Source organism: Ixodes scapularis, unplaced genomic scaffold (genome assembly GCF_016920785.2).
Source record: "Ixodes scapularis isolate PalLabHiFi unplaced genomic scaffold, ASM1692078v2 PGA_scaffold5__190_contigs__length_132052651, whole genome shotgun sequence".
NCBI lineage: Eukaryota > Metazoa > Arthropoda > Arachnida > Ixodida > Ixodidae > Ixodes > Ixodes scapularis.
Genome location: NW_024609880.1, coordinates 31,920,649 through 31,927,972, shown reverse-complemented (window position 1 = coordinate 31,927,972; position 7,324 = coordinate 31,920,649).

Here is a 7,324-nt window from a genome sequence, read left to right as displayed (position 1 = left end):
GTGCACATGATCATTACGTTCGGAAAAATAATTTGGTTTTAAGAGGTATGATGAGCTATTAATACCAGTAGCTTCATGATAAATGTTGTATAAAAATTTCAACCGTAAATATTTTCGCCGAAGATCCAATGACGCCCATCCTAGTGATTGTTTCATGTTAGTTACACTAGAAAAAAGGTCGTACTGGCCCAGGACGAAGCGTGCGGCACGATTTTGTATTTTTTCCAAGCCATCAATGCGATTTTTTTTTGGAAGGGTCCCACACAGTGCATGCGTAATCTAGAAGTGGCCTTACATAGGCAAGATATGCTAGTTCTTTTATTTTTTGTGTAGCGTTTTTTAGGTTTCTTTGGACAAAGCCCAGTGCGCGACCCGCCCTCATAATGACATCATCAATTTGCGAATCCCACGTGTAGTCGGATGACAAAATGACTCCGAGGTATTTTACTTTATTCTCATTCGTTACTAGCTCATTGCTTAAATAATACTGTGTGTCAAATTTATTTTTTTTACGTGTGAAGCTAACATGAACACATTTCTTTACGTTAAGTTGCATCCCCCATTCACCGCACCATTGTTCTATTCGATCTAGGTCAGCCTGCAGTTGTCCGGAACCCTCCCCGTTCTTTATACGCGTATACACAGCGCAATCATCAGCAAATAATCTCAGCTGGGAAGTTACTTTGACATGAATATCATTGATAAATATTAAGAATAACAATGGCCACAGAACCGACCCCTGTGGTACACCAGACGTAACTTCAACAAAATGAGACGCCTCGCCGTTTAAAATTACACATTGCTGACGCGAACTCAGGTATGACTGAATCCATTTTAGTGTGGTAATATCTATGCTCAAACAATTCAATTTGTGAGGTAAGAACGAGTGCGACACTGTGCCAAACGCTTCCCTATAATCAAGAAAAACACAATCAGTCTGTTCACCCTTATCTACGGACATGACAAGATCATGATAGAGCTCGGTTAGTTGCGTGACACAAGAAAAACCTCTCCTAAATCCATGTTGTGAATCTATGAAAAAATTATGGTAACTAAGATGTTGCATTATCTGGCTGTACAAAATGTGCTGAAGTAGTTTGCAACAAATTGATGTTAAAGAAATCGGCCTGTAATTTGTAACATCTTTTTTGGGTCCCGTCTTGTGTATTGGTATTACATGAGCTACTTTCCAATCATTCGGTAATGACCCCTCAAGCAAAGACTGGTTGAAGATTATAAAAAGATATGGGGCAATGGCGTGAGCACAGCGCTTCAGAACCCTAGGCGAAATTTGATCAGGGCCAATCGCTTTAGTTTCGTCTAAATTTTTTAGTAGCTTTAGGACTCCCTCGACACCAACCTCAACTGGAGGCATATCATCGTATCTGTTTGTAAGCGTTACTGGCGTTATATTGTTCGCAGGCAAAAATACCGATTGAAAATATTCATTAAAGATGCAAGCTTTTTGACGGGCATCTGTAATTAGTTCGTTATTTACTAATAGGTCAGGTATTCCCATCTGGTCATTTCCGCAACGTTTCATAAACTTCCAGAACTGTTTATTGTTATTTTTCATTCCGTCTTCGAGCCGCTGTAGGTAATCGCCTTTTGCTTTCCTCACGGTGACTTTGTACTTTGTCGTCAGTTCTTTCAGTTTCCCATGGTTTACTGCTGACTTTTTCTTTTTGTACCGTGCGTAAGCACGCTTTCGTTTTTTTGTTAATCGTAGAACACTTCCGTTGATCCATGGTTTGGCTCTATTTTTTAATTTGGATGCATCAATACATGGTATGTATTTCTCTGTTAGCTTTATCACTCTCTGTCTGAACAGTAACCACGTGTTGTGCACATCTGTTTCTTCGGCAACGCATTCAAACGAAAGAAAGCCACTAGAAAGCTCAGAGCTAATGCCTTCGTAATTTCCCTTTTAATACAAAAACACCTTTCGATCTGAACTCAACTTTACACGTGCAGATTGAAAACGAAGCGTCGCGACTACAGCGTCATGGTCGCTTATGCTCGGTATAACATCGATTCGTTTAACAATGTCGGGATGATTGCACAACAACAAGTCGAGTATGTTGTGTCCGCGCGTAGGTACAAGTACATGCTGGGTAAAACCTAGACTATCAACCATGCACTTCATATCAATATTAAGTCGAGTCATTGTTTTACAGGCACACCCGTCATCGCTCCATGTCAAGTCTGGCAGATTAAAATCGCCACCAAGTACCACACATTCATTGGTAACACTAGAAACTATTTCGTTTAGGGTGTCTATACAAGTAGAATCAGAATTTGGAGGCCTGTAGAAAACTCCTACGGTAAAACATAGGTTATTGGGCAGCCTGACCTGACACCATACGGATTCTATGTTTTCAGCTAGATCGAGTTGGTGGCTTTGCAAATTATTGTTAACCAACAGAAAAACCCCTCCCCCGTGTAACGATCTATCCTTTCTGTAGACGTTAAAGCATGTAGGGAATACTTAATGATCTAAGATAGAGTCGTCAAGCCATGATTCAGTGCCGAGAATGATATCGGCTTGAACAGATAGGATTAAACCCGATAATTCTTCTACTTTATTTTTTACGCTTCTGCAATTCACGACCATCACAGTGATATCCTTTTGCACCGATTTCTTTGAATTCGTTTGACGTCAATTACGTTGCACAGGTACAACCTCCTCTCTTTCACTGTTCCAAGTAAACATTTTCCCATTAATTACAAGCTTATCGTTCGTTAGATTTACTTTGCTGATACCTTCTTCCCTTCTAGCTTTTGCGTATGTCCAAAGATGGCGGCGCTTTTCTCTTACTTCTATTGAGTAGTCGTTCGACAGAGACACCGTTGTACCCTTTAATTTAAACGCGTTCTTCAAAAGTGCAGCTTTTTCGTCTAGAGAAGAAAAGCGTATTAATATTGGTCGTGTTTTACTGTCCAGATGCCTTCCGAGCCTGTGTATTTTTTCTATCGTTGATACCTTCACGCCTAGCTTCTTGTCAAAAATTTCGGTAACCACTTTCTGGTTCAACGAAACGGGTGATTCAGTAGAGTCTTCCGCCACACCGTAAATAATGAGGTTGTTATGCCGGCTCCGGTTTTCAAGGGCGTCAACCCTTGCAGCCATTGCAGTGACGTTTCTTCCTAAATGCTGGACATAATTCTCGCATCTCTTAAGGTCAGGCTCTAATTTTGAGAGACACTCAACTTTAGTTTCTATTGAGGATAGCCTTGATTCTGTTTGTCTAATGTGTTCGTCAAGTTTACTTTTAATTTCTGATATGCTGTTGTTTAGCGTCCTCTGGCCATCAAGAATCGCTGCCAACTGAACTTCCGTGAGCGGGCCAGGGTTGAGTTCCACATCCCCGCTCAAAAGAAGAACGAGGAAGCAGAGTGAATCAAAACAGGCGGCAACACACTCCAATAAAGCTCCTGGGCGAGGCAGCACTACAAGACAGACATAATTGCTTTTCACACTAGTAAAGGAAGGAGTTTTACCAACCTGGATAGCAAACAAGAGCTGGTTTAGCCGTGGCCGCATCGTTGCAGTGCTGTCTCGCCCAATGAGTACGACGACGAAAGGGGCGGTGCAGGAAAACTTTGCCCCTGTCGATGACGATGGTGCTTCATACAAAGTTGTAGACAACACCGGCGGAAATGTTCCAGCGGCCGCCAAAACACACGGGAGCTCGCTGTCATCGGCGTAGTTCTTGAGGGACGTTGCGTTGAAAATGCGATGACTGTCACATGATGATTCCCCGCATTCGTTGACGGGCCACACAGTCCAGGATGCAAGGACCTGGATAGCAAACAAGAGCTGGTTTAGCCGTGGCCGCATCGTTGCAGTGCTGTCTCGCCCACAAAAATGCAGGGTATGCCTCATTATGTCGCCCGCCTCTTGCGTCGTGATTGGCTCTTGGCAGTTCTTGTGGCTTAGTACCGCAGTCTGATTGGCCTTCGAACGATAATGACATGTTCGGAACTTTATACAAGGTGTTTTTTTTTTTGTTGGTTTTTTTTTTTCACGTTTCTTTAAAAAAAGTTGTGAAAGCTACGCTTATGCGTTTTGAGCAGGTGAGTTAGACGGCCAGGGGAGAATAGTATAGGGAGATAGTGGCAACTATCAGTCGGCTAATTAAGTATTTTAACTACCTTACTAATTAGTACAAATAGACATATAGCTCGAACTAGAAACTTGCTGAGCATCATCGAAAACTTCTAAACCCACTGTTTGTAGAAGGATATAACGCCGGGGCATCATTTTACGACGTCCTGTAAAAACGCTCCATTGGGACGAGTTCCTAGATTTCGGTATCTTATCGGAGCGCATCACCACGCCCACGGTCCTGGTCCCTAGTGGCTGAGACGCGAAACACAGGTGCGCCCTACTTCCCTCCATTCTACGAGGGAGGCGAGGGGGTGGCTTCGTTCCGCGACCACCAGAGAGCAGGACCGCGGCCGATACGAAACCGAAATCTAGAAACGCGTCGAAATGAAGCGTTTTTACAGAACGCGCACTAGACACAAAGTGGAGACAGCGCACTAGGAAATTAAGAGGAAAGTTTTTGGGCTATAGCGAAGATACGGAAGAGCAAGTCTCAGTTAAGAAGAAAGTTAAGGCCACAGAAAGAGATTGGTGGCTAGAGGGAATGCAGACAAAGACGGCTCTGGAAAGCTATAGATTAAACAAAAGAGTTATTGCCAAAGAAAGCATTTATGACAATTCTAGGGGAAGCTCATTGCTGTTTGAGGCAAGAACGGGTGTTCTGCGAACCAGAACATACAGAGTGAAGTACCAGGAAATTGATACAGTGTGCACTGCTTGTGGAGAGGAGGACGAGACGGCTGAGCACTTGATACTCTACTGTAAAGGGCTTCACCCTATGCCTACCGAAGACAACATAGATTTAATAAAGTCATTGGGTTTTAGAGACAGCGAAGGGAGAGTGGATTTCAAGACTGTAGAGATTACCAAGCAAAGATTAAGTGAATGGTGGCAGAAATCGAGAGAAAACTAGGTATTTTCTTATCCACTGATGGCAAGGGGGTTTCATAGCCTCACTTTCTTTGCACTGCGGAGTGAATATAGATTTCACATTTAAATATTCTAAGCTTAAATGGTAAAACAAAATGGCTAGGTGGCGTAAGCTACCGCCCGATCCAAAGGGCTCAGCCGTATTCATCCATCCATCCAGATGCGCTCCGATACGAAACCGAAATCTAGAAACGCGTCGAAATGAAGCGTTTTTACAGAACGCCTTAAATTTGCCCCATGTTCTATCTTCTAAAAATAGTTGATTTAGTGGTTTTCGACGATGCTCAGCAAGTTTCTAATTGAAACTATATGTCTGTTTGCACTAATTGAAAAGTTAATTAACAAGTTTTACGTAATTAGCCGACTAATAGCTGCGACTATCTCTCTATACACCAACTCATGTTTACAAACAAACCTGAGCGCCCGTAGCGGACGCCACCGGCGCCGAGCATGCGCGATGGGGGTGTGGGCAAGAAGCTCGCCGTCGCCCATAAGCAAACCATATGAACGCGATGTTGTCGGCGTCGGTGTGAGTCCCCCTGCCCTTTTTCGCATTCGAATTGTTGATTCTACTTCTTCCTGGCGATGTCTGACTACTTGAGCGGCGTCAGCGAAATTACCGAGGCTTGTTACACCGCAAAACTTCGCGTGAATAATGTGACATGTGGCGATTCATTCCTCGTGGACGCCGCAGTATGTACGCTAAAGTCTGATCCGCATGATGCGATTTCGCTCGCAATTTTCAGTCGCGACGCCGCTCGGGCTGCAAAAGGCGTGAACCGTAGCTGAGATAGTCGACGTTGCTACTGAAAATCGCAAGCAGAATCGGACCCAGTGAGTTAGGCCTAACAAGTCGGCAATGGTTACTGGTAACACTGATCAACATCTCCTTGTATCTACTGTTTACATCCGAGCCTGCTTACCAACATTCAACTTTAAGTCTTTTGAAGCCTGCACTTGCTTCTTATCGCAAGCACCGGGCCAACAATTGGTCTGCGGGCCGGCGTCGTCTAAGAGAGCAGACGACAAGCAGAACTGTTTGAAAGAGCAGACGACAGTTCGAACGATCAGGCGGCCGTTTGAACTTGAAGGCGCACTAAACGTAGTCCGCAGGTGGTCCTCACAACTTGACGGTTTTCTGGCGTTCATGTTGGAACAAAACGAATAAATCTGATGACCATAAATATCCGAGAATTCAACCCAAAGTACTTCCCGCCCAAGCAATCGTTGTCCGACGGCGTCTGCTTTCCCCTTTTCAAGGCACATATCCAGATTCTGGGACGAACCGAGCATGTGAAAACTGACCTTCAAACCTTTCTCGACACTTTCGGTACGGCCCCAGTCGCGGCGTTTTGACGAGAAGGCAGGTTTGTGTCTGGTTCCTTTCAAAACAACGCAGGAATACACGTCTGGCTTGGGGACTTCTGCCCACAGTCCCAGACCGGAAGTGCGACCGACGCGCCACCACCGCGCCGTGACGCAACAGAGCTGAGTTCGTGTATACTATGTTCTTATGGCTGTATAACTGACCTACACAAACCGCATTAGTGTAGCTTTCACGGTTTTTTTTTTTTAACAAATATATAAGAAAACAAAAACTACATATATGGTGGTTTGTGGTGACGCACTTCCGGCCCGAAATCTCACCGGACGCCATATTGATGAACTTTCGTCCCACGTCATTCGATGCGCGGAGGCAATATTTTCTGTATTATTTTAGCTCGCTCGAGTTCTTTCACTTGGAGATCGACCGCACCGGCCAGAGCAGTGGAAAACATAAAAGAGCATTGGATGCTTTGTAGTCGAATTTTATACATTCCGGTCTTTCTTTCAACTTAAGATCGAGCCGGTGATAGAGAAGTGGACCCGGCGGCAGCCCAAGTAGCACCCGGTAAATGCCGCTGCAGCAACTCTGAAAGCAAAGAAAAAAAGGAACAAAACGCGCAGTGAGGCTAGGCTTAAGGCTGATTAACACTGCACCATTTATTTACGTTATGCGTTACGTTAAGAGAGCTTACATACAAATCACCGGGACAAATGTGCCTCATACTAAGCGTGGCTAGCAGTTCAAGGGGAGAGCCGGGCACGAGACATTCGAGACACGAATTCTTCGGTGACTTATACGTAACGTAACTTAACGTAAGAAAATGGGGCAGTGTAGGTGAGCCTTTATGCCACCCAAACGCATCCCCGGTCGCGCTTACTGAGTTCTGTCGTCGACGGAGTCGCTCGCCATGCCTGCGTTTTTCGCCACCTCCGAAAACGACGCCAATAACGAAGCGTCTT